The following is a 13,008-nucleotide window of genomic DNA, read 5'->3' as shown; positions in this document are numbered from 1 at the left end:
ATGCTATGCTCTAGATGGAATGAGCCTCCCACTGTTCCCTGAACATTCTGGCACATTTCCCCCCTCAGGCCCTTTGCCCATGCTATTCTTTCAACCTTAATATCTCCATCTCACCCACTCTGTTCCTAGTTCAACTCTTTTATAAAGGCTACTCTGATCACCATAGAGAGAATGAATCTGACCCTCCCTGCAAATTTATGTTTTTAACTTTATTGTTTCACATATTACAGGGTGACTTGTATTTTGGTTAGCTTGTTCCTACTGTCCCCTCAATTGTGAGTCTAAAAGGAGAGGGTACATGTTTTATTAATATTTTTACTCTTCTTCAAACCCATACAAGCTTGTACTGTGAGATCCTTTAGTGGGTGTTAAATGCTTGTTGTATTGAATTGCACAGAATTCAATCCAATCTAATCCAAACCAATCCAATGTCTTTGGTATTCATTATTTTCTCTTTTTTTTTTTAAGATTTATTTTATTCTATTTATTTCTCTCCCCCCCCCCCATCCCGTTGTCTGTTCTCTGTGTCTATTTGCTGCGTGTTCTTTTGTCCACTTCTGTTGTTGTCAGCAGCATGGGAATCTGTGTTTCTTTTTGTTGCGTCATCTTGTGTCAGCTCTCCGTGTGTGCAGCGCCATTCCTGGGCAGGCTGCACTTTCTTTCGCTTTGTGCGGCTCTCCTTACGGGGCACACTCCTTGCGTGTGGGGCTCCACTATGGGGAGGACACACCTGCGTGGTGTGGCACTCCTTGCACACATCAGCACATCTCATGGGCCAGCTCCATATGGGTCAAGGAGGCCCAGGGTTTGAACCACACACCTCCCATGTGGTAGAGGAATGCCCTATCCACTGGGCCAAGTCTGCTTCCCTCATTATTTTCTTTATAGATTGTAAGCCCCTTAAGGTTAGGCATTTTTATTATATTTCTTTGTATATCCCTCCTGGCTCATAGAGTAGACACTGAATAAATGCTTATTGATTGATTGACTTAAAGACATTCCTTGCTAGAAGAAGTATAAGTTCACTCTTGGGCCCTTATTTATTTCTACTTTATAGATACCAGCAATTGCTTCTTGAGTCAAATAAGGCATATTAAGCTTAAGTATTATAATCACACAAAATTAAATGGTCGGAAAATAAAATATGAACTTTTAAGGAATTTCAGCATAGGCCTAACAAGATAAATTGGTTTAGGGAGCTAAATACAAAGTCATTAACATATTACATTATACTGGGCTGGCTCAGCTTTATAATGGGAAATATTATAGTAATGGTGATATGATTGAGAAACACCAAACTCCACCTAAAAAAACTTCACCAAAGGGAAGCTTCCATGATGTTCATAGTTTAAGGTGACTTTCAATCAGCATTCTCCAGAGAAACAGAAAGAGTACGATGGAGAGAGAGAAAGAGAAACAGAAACAGAAAGAGAAACAGAGAGAGAGAGAGATTTTTAGGAATTGGCTTAAGCAATTGTGGGGGCTGGAAAGTATAAAATCCCTAAGGGGGACTACAAACTGGAAATTCTCAGGCAGAAACTGACGCTGCAGTCTTGAGGCAGAATATCTTCCTCAGGAGAATCTCAATTTTGCTCTTAAGGTCTTTCAACTAATAGACGAGCCCACACATTATTGAGGGTAATCTCCTTTATGGTAAATCCTCTACAAAATCCCTTTACAACATCTAGTTAGTGTTTGATTGAATAGTTGAATACTAGAGCCTAGCCAATTGACATGTAAAACTGACCAGCACAAGAACCCTTTTCTCATAGGTTCTGGAGGACATCATCTGTTTCTCTAGGGGGCTTGCAGCATCTAAATCACTGGCTCAGCTTCCAGGGCATTTCACAGTCAGGCCCAGGCTCCCTTGCCAGCCTCAAGGTTGGCACAATCCTTAAGATTACACATGCCCATTTCTTAATAAGTGGACATGCCCTTGGGAAGGGCAGTACATTTATTTTTTAAATTATAAAATAATAACGTCTAATAGTAGGAAGTTCAAACAATATCAAAGAGTAAAGAAAATATGAGTTTTCTTTCACCAACCATCCCAGACCACATTTATGCACTCTGAGCAGTTTTAAGTGCATAAAACACATACAAGCACAAAAATCTATAGCAACATGTTGTTTTCTTTTACAAAAATTGAATCATAGTATATGCGCTATTTTGCTTCTTTAATGTAAATGTGTATTATGGACGTTTTTCCATATCCTAACATATGGGTGTAACCCATTCTTTTTTTTTTTTAAGTACTGGGACTGGGATTGAACCCTGGACCTCAGGTGTTCAACCACTTGAGCTACATCTGCTTCCCCCCATTCCTTTTACTAGTCTCTATGAGTGTATCATAATTTATTCAACATTGCCTAATGATGGACCCTTATCTCCTTTTAAAGTTTTTGTTTTTGTTTTTAGAAACCAGCATTACAATAAAATAATTCTTGGTGCACTAAAGCAAGCATTTCTGTAGGTCATGTTTCTAAAGGTAGATTTCCTAAACATAAAAGTTTACATATTAAAATTTTTTTATGTATACCAAATACCAGATTGCTCTCAAAAAAAGCTTTTTTTTTTTACAGTTTTCCATTATGTCTTTATTTACCTTAGTTCATTAAAGATCCTATAAATAGACAACAAACTAATATGGGCTAGAAGTCAGCAGGGTATTTGTTATTTGCTTTGTTTGTTTTTAAAGCAGCATTTGTTATAGGAATCTTATTGATCACACAGTAGTTTACAAGAGTGTCAGATATAATGACATACACAGTCTAAACATGACAGGCTGATTGAGAATTTACATAATGTGGTAAGGATATACATATTCAAAGTCAGCAATGTGGACAGAGGTACGAGGCAAGAGGAGGCAAGGAGGCTGCAGATCCATTCCAGGCTGGACTCAAGAACCTACAGGATCTCTGCAAAGCGTGTAACTGTTTATGCACCTCAGTAGTATGTTGGAAGAAGGGCTCTCAGTTTAGCAGCACTTACTGACTCACATCTTACTTAGTGTGGATTTGCTTGATGTCACTTCCCTCTTTGCCAAGACTCTAGATGCTACAGATGAGAGGAGAGTTAACAGAAAAGAAAGCAGTCTCCATAGAAGGAGTTAACTCACAGATCATAGCAGATTGTTTGGGTTTGGGAAAATGAGACACATACAAACTCTTATGTGCACTTTTTGCTTTACTGTGCAGAGTGGAGGCAATGGGTAACATTCCACTTCCTTCTTTTAACTCTTTCTCACGATTCTTTATCCCTACTCATCTACACCAAAACTCTGGGCTTCCAGTTATACCCCAGCTGTGGTGTAAATCCATCTAAGTGGAGGAAGAGCTATGCCTTGGATATGCATAATCTTCAACTATGATCAATTCAGATTTTTTCAAAACATACAGAGAAGCTATGGAAAAGAAAGGCCTAATTTAGAATTGAGCCTGAAACTTCCGGGCAGATTTTTTCTGCTTAGCATTAGCAAAACCCCAAAGCAGAACTGTCATCAACAGGGATAAAAGATTTGTGCTAAGACTTTTTTTTTAAAACTGGTGATGAAGTACACAGCAATTGCATTAATGCATGACTCTTCAGTATTTGCATGGCATAAGCTTATATTCATTAGAAAAGTATGTTATTCATTTAATTTTCCACTAAAATCAGTGGTTTCAATTAAGCAGAAAATTCATGAAATCTAAACCTTGAAAAAAGGCAACTGGTTATGCCTATAAAGGACCGTGCTAAGCCCTGAAAAAAAAATCTAATTTTCTATAATTAGCTCATATATAATTCATTCATTAGAAAGGCAGTCATGTATATAGGCAGAAAATGTGACTGCTGAGCTGGAGTGTTTCTAATAACTGGACTCCAAGAATAGCTTTTGAATAGCAGAACCATTAAGTCAACATTTTCCCTGATATAGAATATTCATGGCAGTTTTCCATAGCAATGCCATGAAAAGGGCCTCTTATTTTAGAGCCAAGCCTATCTGAAATTAGATGATTCTCCGAAGAACAGTTTTTCCATAAGTCCAGGTTTGAAAGGCAAGAATATCTGATCTAACCAAACTCACGACTAAGCCAAGAAAAGAGAGTTGAGAAAATGTGTTCTGTGGCCATTACTCTAGGTGTTAATTGCATCCATCATCCAAGTGGAATCTAAGTCCCCTCTCAATATAGATGTGGAGTGGACATAAGCATCCCAGGGCCCACAAAATAGAGTATGGATTAGAGTGAACTTACTGATATTCAATTCTGGAACTGTTGTGATTAGTAATGGAAGTAAATGTAGCACTGGTGTGGAGAAAGTGGCCATGGTAGCTGCTGACGGTAGGGAGTAGGAAGAAGAGATGTGATGTGGGGGCATGTTCAGGACTTGGAGTTGTCCTGGGTGGTACTGCAGGGACAGTTCCTGGACATTGTATATCCTCCCATGGCCCACTGGGTGGACTGGGGGAGAGTGTAAACTGTAATGTGGAGCATTGATCATGTGGTGCAGCAGTGCTCAGAGATGTATTCACCAAGTGCAATGAATGTCCCATGATGATGGAGGAGGTTGTTGTTATGGGAAGAGTGAGGTGAGGGGGCTGGGAGTATATGGGGACCTCATATTTTTTTAATGTAACATTAAAAATAAATAAAGACAAAAATATATAAAATAAATAAATAAATATATAAAAGATCAACATGGAGCTTTGGAGATGGAAAATTCTAAATGCTCAATGTATCAGCACTGAGACACAGGCTTTTGCCACTATGGCCCCTCTCTAATCTATGAATTAAGCTGGAGGCCTTTCAAACGTGGACACAGATTCTGATCAGCGTGTTGTTGTAGACATTTAGGGGGTCTTTGCTCAATTCACATTGACCCCTAAAACTAGTCTTTTCATTTTGAGTGGTGGGTCCCTGGCAACCACGGTATATTATTTGATTTCACTGACCCCTCCTTACCCTGGCCCATCAAAGTCTCTTTTCCAGGAAGTTGGGAATGGGACTAAAATATTATGATTGTGTCTAGACTGGCAAATGGAAGAAAGCTGTTAGGAGCTATGGGATGGCCGTCTCCTATCACCAGATGTGTGGAGAAAGAGAGAAGAGAGAAAGAAAAGGAAGCAGATGGAGAGAGACTCAAGGAAGAGAGATGGAAAAGAGAGGTTGCCTACTTTTTTTTTTTTTTTTTTTAGTTTCCATTTTGGTGATTTCCTGGAACCTCACTGAGTTCTTCGCTTTGGGGTCTACACAGTACCCCTACATCCTAATAGCAGATCACCTACTTTGCATATTTAACCTAAATAAAATTCTGTTACTTACAGCAAAAGTTCTAATTAATGCATGTTGGAAAAATAGTTAAGGAGAGGTCAGTGAGATGAAGAGAACAGAGAGGGAAGGAGGAAAAAGAAAAAAAATTACTGAGGACACTCTATGGGTCAAACAATCTGTTAACCAATTTCAAAAGTATTATTCCTCATAGTTTCTCTAAAACATAGATGTTTTTCCTCCCATGTTCACTGATATAGGAACCTTGAGTTACACAGCTAGTTAGTGGCAAATCTGGGATGTGAGTTCAGATTTGGGACCCTAGGGCTGGGTTTTAGTCCTTTCATAAATACCAGTCACCCTGATGCTTGTGCGATCTTGAACAAGTATCTGCATCCTCTTTTGCCTCAGTTTTCTTTTTTTAAACATTAGGAGTTTGGGCAAAATATAATATTCTCTAAGATCCCATCCATATCTAATATTACATAAGTCTTGAGGATAGGGATCTAAGTGACGATATATATTCTTGAGAGCACAATGATTTTGCTTCTTCTCAGGAAAAAGAGTATGCTTTTATTCAACCTAGAGAGACATCTGCTGGGGGCAACCAGCAGTAGGCTCTTAGAATACTACACAGCTACCCTGGCGCCATCCACCACCATTTCAGCCACCACCAACACCACTTTCATGGCCACCACCACTGCCACTCCAGCCTTGCTACAGCCACCACCATACCACACAACCCCCATCATCTCCCCTTCTACTGCTGCCCTCTGTCAATTTTCATTTGAACACAACGTTTTAGATTACAATGAGGTCATTAATTTTTTTAACATTTTTCCATTGGAGCTTAAAACCATAAAAAATAGCCTCGTTTTTCTTATTTTACCAATGTGGAAACTGAGTACCAGTGAGATTTTTGTCTTAAATGATTTCTTTGCAACAGTTCTTCTCTATCCAGGTGGTTGAGGGCTTTAGAGACTTATAGCCAAGCCTCTTTGGGTACCTTTACAAACTACACATGTCCTTCACCTCATGCTCCTTCTCCAAAAGATTTTGATAAGCATTTCTGGGTGGGTAGAAGGGTTTATAGGTAACAGGGCTGTCATTCAAACCCAGAGCTCCCTGCTCCCTGCTTCTAGACCGGCCCCCTTACCACTTCATTATGTTCCTATTCTCTTTTTTATTATACCTATTGGAACATAGCAGAAGTCCAATTTTTTTTTTCAATCTAATTGCTTTGATATTGATCACAAACAAATAATGTGTCCCATTTTGAAATGTTTTACTCATCATTAGAGAATTAGAGATGAGTCCTTGAGAACAAGGATTGCTTAACCTCTGGTCAGTCAACTCCTGTTCCCAAAACTGATATTGTTTGAGGCTTAGATATTGCCCCAGCAGACTAGCTAAGGAAAGATTGTCCATGTTCTCCTGTTTCCCATCTACTTTGTATATGCACACCTTCACTGTGCAGGCCCCTGACAAAAGGGAAGCCTTCAGAACAGTCACTGGTATCCAAAGCTGGAGAGCATCTATCAGATGTTGGCTCTACCTGACAGGACGTACTATACTCTGTAATCAGAAGGATTATAACTGATGGCTGAGGACCCATGAAAGCAGTCATTATCTAAAAACAAGTGATGAAATCACCATGATTATACATAGTCATGGTGCTCTGCTACCAGGGTTTGTCATAAGAAAAACCAAAATGAAAAACATAAAATCCTCCTTTGTGAAGTTTGTGTGCTTGGAAGTAGATGACGACTATAGGAACTGACCAGTGTAACCCTCACCCCAAGTGAGTTTGTCTACACACCAAACTATCATTCTTCCTTTATTTCAACAATTATTAATTGAACTGTCATCATAGGTCAGGAATTATGTTAGGCCATAGAGTTGGAGATGAAGCAAATAAAATGTCTACCCTCCAAAGGCTCAAATTCAAGTCTCTTCCATCTTCTTTCTGAGCATCAGGTCTCAGCAGTTATGTTAAGGTATGCTGCTATGTTATAATCAGTTTTGAGCTGTGTGCTCATACATTAATAATAGAAATAGAACTTGGTGGCTGACCTGGGGTTTAGACTGCTATCATAGACAGCATTTCCCCTCTCCAAGTTCTCCCCTACAAACAAACTCACATGTACTGTCAAAATGTGTGGGAACTTCCACCTTGCTAAATGCAAAGTGAGAAAGTTGATTAACCTTCTTTAATTGGTAAAATGCACAAATTTTAAGTGTATTGATCAATAAATTGTTTTTTTCAAAGATTTATTTTATTTATTTAATTTCCCCCTCTCCCCTGGTTGTCTGTTCTTCCGTGCCTATTTGCTGCGTCTTGTTTCTTTGTCTGCTTCCGTTGTCGTCAGCGGCACGGGAAGTGTGGGCAGCGCCATTCCTGGGCAGGCTGCTCTTTCTTTTCACGCTGGGTGGCTTTCCTCACGGGCGCACTCCTTGCGCGTGGGGCTCCCCCACGCGGGGAACACCCTTGCGTGGCAGGGCACTCCTTGCGCGCATCAGCACTGCGCATGGCCAGCTCCACACGGGTCAAGGAGGCCCAGGGTTTGAACCACGGACCTCCCATATGGTAGACGGACGCCCTAACCACTGGGCCAAAGTCCGTTTCCCTGATCAATAAATTTTTACTTATGTATACACCCTTGTAACCACCACCCCATCAAGATAAATTATTTTTATCAGTCCAGAAACTTCCTTCATGTCTCTTTCCAGTCTAGAGCTTGCACATCCCTCCACCCCCATCCTACTCAGTGCTAACACTTTTCTGACTTTTAGTTCCATAAATTAGTTTGGCTCTTCTTCCTATGAATGGGAGCATATAACATATAGTCTTTTGTATCTAGCTTTTTGTATCATGCCACTGCATGTATCAGCAGTTCATTCTTTTGTATTGCCAAATAGAATTCCTTTACAAAACTATACTACAAATTGATTATGCGTTATCCTGATGATAGTCTGAGTTTTCCAGTGTTGGGCTATTTATATTGAGAACTGCTATGTGTTTTCTTATGTAAGTCATTTTGTGGATTTGTGGTTTTACCCTTTTATACTTCCGCTAGCAATGTATAAGAAAAGTCTAGTGCTCCAAATCCTTGCCAACATTTGATATTGTTGAGTCTTTTCAAATATTAGCCATTCTATTAGGTATATAGTGGTATCTCATTATGGTTTTAATTTGCATTTACCTAATGGTTCACAATGATTTTGAAGACATCTTCATATGCTCACTGGCCATTCAAATATCTTCTTTCATAAAGTAACTGTAAAGTCTTTTCTCTTTTTCTTCTTGACTGGTACTCTGAATAGTCTAGACACCAGACTTTTGAGAGATGCATGTCCTGTGAATATTTTCTCCAGTTTGTAGCTTTTTTGTTTTTTAACTTTTTAAATGGTGTATTTTGATGAGCAGAAGTGTTTAATTTTGATGATGTTTGGTTTATCAGTAATTTTTTTTTAAGGCAATATCGGGAATTGAACCTGGGACTTCATACATGAGAAGTAGGTGCTCAACCACTGAGCTACTTCCACTCCCATCACTATTTTCTTTTATGAAGAGTGCTTTTTGTTTCCTATCAAAAACAGTCCTTGCTTACCTCAAAGTCCTAAAAATAGTCTCCTATTGTTTATAGTTTTATGGTTTTAGTATTTCCATTTTACCTATGATCCATATCTAACTAATATTTGTATATACTGTGAAGAAGGGTTCAAGATGCTTTTCTCATATGACTATATAGTTTCACTAGTTAGATTTACTGAAGAGATCTTTCTTTCCTGCATTGACTTATATGGCATCTTGGTGAAAATATCAAGTAACTTCATAGGTCCATGTCTATTTCTAGATCCTCTATTCTGTTTCATTGATCTATACACCCAATGCTTTCATCAATACCACACCTGCTGATTTCTGTAGTTTTATATTAAGTCTTTAAATCAGCAGTGAAGCCCACCAATTTTGTTATTCTTCAAGTTGGTCTTGGCTATTCTAGGTACTTTCAATTTCCATGTATATTTTAGAATATGCTTGTTAATTTCTAATAAAAATTCTGTTATTTTTATTGTAATTGTAATGAATCTATACATCATTTGGGGGAGATTGCTATCTTAATAATATTGAGTTTTCAAATTCATGGGTAAGGTATACTTCTCCATTTTTAAAGTCTTTAATATCTCTCAGCACTGTTTTGCACTTTTCAGTGTAGAATTTTTGCATGTATTTGAGTTATTTCTAGGTATTTGGATACTATTTCAAATGATATTGCGATAAGTTCACTTTCTAACTGTGTGTTACTAGTATACAGAAATTAGAATATATTTTTACATACAAACTTTATTTCCTGTGACCTCATTACTTCAGTAGTTTGTTAATTAAGACATGAGTCATAAAAAAGCCTGCTTGGAGTCCAAGTGACAAAGTATATGTGGTAGGCAGCATAAGGCCTCCATCCCCTAAAATGTCCACATCCTAATCCTCAGAACCTGTGAATATGTTTTAAGTTCCATGGCAAAGGGTAATTCAAGTTGCTAGTCACTGATTTTAAAATAGGGAGATTATGCTGGATTAACTGGGTTTGCCCAGTGTAATCATAAGGGTACATAAAAGTGAAAAAGGGGAGCAGAAAAAGAGAGTCAGAGGAAAATGTGGTTATGGAAGACTGGTTGGAGAAATGCAGCATTACTGCCTTTGAAAATAGAGAACAGGGCCAAGAACCAGGGAAAACAGGTGGCCTCCAGAAGCTGGAACAGGCAAGGAAATGCCTAGAGCTTCCAGAAAGGACCTATAGCCCTGCTGCTTATCCGGATTTATCCCACTGAGACCCCTGTCAGATTTCTGATATCCAGAACTATACAATAATGAATTTGCATTGTTCTAAGCCACTATGTTTATGGTAATTTGTTACAGCAGGCATAGTAAACTAATACAGTGTAGTTTAGAGTCAGGGAGGAAACACTCTTCCCACCTCTCCATTCACGGAGACTGCTCCCCAACTGGAATCCTGCAAATTGTCAGCTTGAGGAACAGCAGGAAACAACAACAACATTTGCATTTGGGGCACAATCCATTGCTGCAAAGCTGAGGGCCTTTCCTGGGCAAGAGGGATGAGAGCAGAGAGCAGGTTTCAACAAATGGGAGCGCGATCAGGAGAGGAAAAGCTGATAGCTGTCACATATGACTGCAGTTGACAGAGGCATGTGTGGGCACAGTTGAAGCACCTTTGAAGGATGATTTTTAGTAGGGACAAACTCCACTTTGAGAAATTAGGAGGCTGAAATGCAGTATAATATTTTATAATATGACCCCATTTGTACCCTCAGGTTGGGGAGGCCCAATGGTATTAGCCCATTAGACTAACAATCATTGTATTTTGGAAGTTTATGATTGAAGTACTGCTAAAAATAATTAGAGGAGATTGAGGTTTGCCCTTATAATGGGTTCACTCTCTCATATTTTTGTTCCAGAATCCTGAATGGGAGACAAAGAGGTAGAATTCTCAGAACTGAACTAGGATTTGCACAGGGCACTCAGACTGTCTTCCTTCTGCCCTGTAAGTCAGAGTGAGCTGCCGTTATGGCTGAATCATTGATGCTTGTGACAGCTTTGGATTACTGTCGTGCCTCTGGGTCATGATTTTAGTATGCTTTGCTGTTTCCTTCTTTATTGTGCCCACTATATATCTTTAATAAACAACAAGGCAAGGATAGATGAGGAAAATATAGTGTATTTTTATCTTTGGTGCCTGGCAGTGAGCATAGCATCATTATGCTATGAAGTTTCAGTTAATAATGAAAGAGGAGCTGCAACAACCAAATCAGAAACAAAAGGACTTTGTAATAATGCTATTCATAAGAAGCTATAAAATGTGCCACTATTACGTGTTCTATATTTACCTCTATAACAAGCCATGTCTGAGCTTATTCTTCAGTAGATTATAATTGGTCATCTCTTATCTGTTACCCATGGAGCAAAAGTCTAAAAAAAACCAAAGGTTCAAATAAACTAAGAATAACCAGATATATATTTTTTCTTGCAGAATGACACTTTAGAGATAAGAAAAGGTCAATTGTATAGCGTGCATCTTATAAAATACTTTTAATAGTTATTCTCCACAAGAAAATAATAAACTAGTTTATTTTCTCAGCAATAGGAAAAAAATATGGATACACTTGTGGGAATGAGAATGTCTTCTTTATCTGAGTATCTGAGTTAAGGGAACGAGGTTGGATACAGCTGATTTATAGTAGCCTCAACAAGTGCCCTTTCCAATTTTTGCTTTTCAATTCAGTAAACATTTATTGGATGCTTTCTCTATGCCCCACTCTGTGCTAGGCACAGAGATTACAGAAATGATAAAACACAGTTCCTTTCCTTAAGAAGCCCATGCTCTGATGGAGAAGGCAAACAAGTGCTTTAGGCCAAAGTGCAAAACTCTAAGGCACCTGGCAGAAAGGGACTTAGTTTGCCTGGAAAGGAAAAAACCTTCATAGATGGGGTAACATCTGAGAGGGGCCTTGAAGGAAAAGAAAAAGGCCAATTATTATACATTGTACACAAAGAAACAGCATAAAAATTCCAAAGGAAAGTTCTATTTGTATTTTGCGAGCTGTCTGTAACTGGAATTGACCATTCGCGGGGCGGGGGGAGGAGAGGGAGGATTGTTGGCCAGATTTGAGGTTAGAAGAGCTCATCTTCATAGGCCAGCACCCCTATCTGCAGAAAAAGAGAAAATACCAGGCCCCTTCAACACCAGTTACTTACACCTTTTCTAAAATCTGTCCAGCACTCCATAGTTCCTTTTTAAGTGGGGAAAAGTAAACTGAGAGCAGGGTCTTTCTGCCACTTCCTGGTTCTGAAACCTTAGTCACATTAGTCCAGTCTCAGTTTCTTTATCTATGACCTTAGGGACGTTTATGTGAGGATGAGAGACACACATGTAAAGCCTCCAGCTCAGTGCCTGGCCCAAAGAAAAGGTAGTCCTGATGATGATGATGATGGTGATGGTGGTGGTGGTGATAGTGAGTGGGGGCTGGAGCATTTCCAGGCCTGGTCTCTGAGCTGCCTTGGGAAGATACTGAACATCCCAAGAGGTAGGCAAGAGCAATGTGCCCTTGGCTAGCCTGGCTCTGACCCAGAGAGACTTCACTTCCTGCCCATCTGCACTTCCTTGCCGTTGGGTCCTGTGGCTCGGGTGGCATGGGCAGCTGCTCCAACTGCTGCTGCTGGTTCCCTGACAGCTGCAGTGAGCCAAGTAATGGTTGATTAAACCAAACCTCAACTGGAAACCATCAGCCTTAAAAAATCCCAACAACAAGGTCCCCTTCCTCTCCTTCACTCCTCACCCTATCTGCACCATTCCTTAGTTCAACTAGTTTCATTTTCCTCTCATTTCATCTTGATTTCCTTTCTGTTTCTTTAACCCTCCACTGTCCCTTTCTCTCCCTCATCTCCTTCTTCCTCACTCTCTCACTTTCTTTTACTTTTTCTTTACTGCATTCTTTTTTTTTTTTTTGAGGTACAAATGTTTTATTTTTGTTTCCCAATTTCCCTCTTGAAACTGTCCCCATCTTGTCAACCCTCAAAACTGTATTCCTTTTTTGAGTGGTTGCTTTCACTGAAGTGATTAAATTGCCTAATAGTTATCACGGGTCCTAACTTGTCTCCTCTCCCTTCTACATAACTTGAGCTACACACAATCCGGGCCTTGATGTCTCCTATTTTTTACTCATTTCTTTGTTTCTCTTTTTT

General features: G+C 39.3%; 1 pseudogene; it reads right to left on the bottom strand.

The window, feature by feature from the left end:
• The window catches only part of LOC101437649 (ras-related protein R-Ras2 pseudogene), a 42,766-nt pseudogene extending 36,768 nt beyond the window's left edge, over positions 1–5,998 (bottom strand).
• Positions 5,999–13,008: the final 7,010 nt, after the last annotated feature.

This window comes from Dasypus novemcinctus, chromosome 2, assembly GCF_030445035.2.
Source record: "Dasypus novemcinctus isolate mDasNov1 chromosome 2, mDasNov1.1.hap2, whole genome shotgun sequence".
Lineage (NCBI taxonomy): Eukaryota > Metazoa > Chordata > Mammalia > Cingulata > Dasypodidae > Dasypus > Dasypus novemcinctus.
Note: the sequence above shows the minus strand (reverse complement) of the source record. Positions and strands in the feature narration are given on the sequence as shown.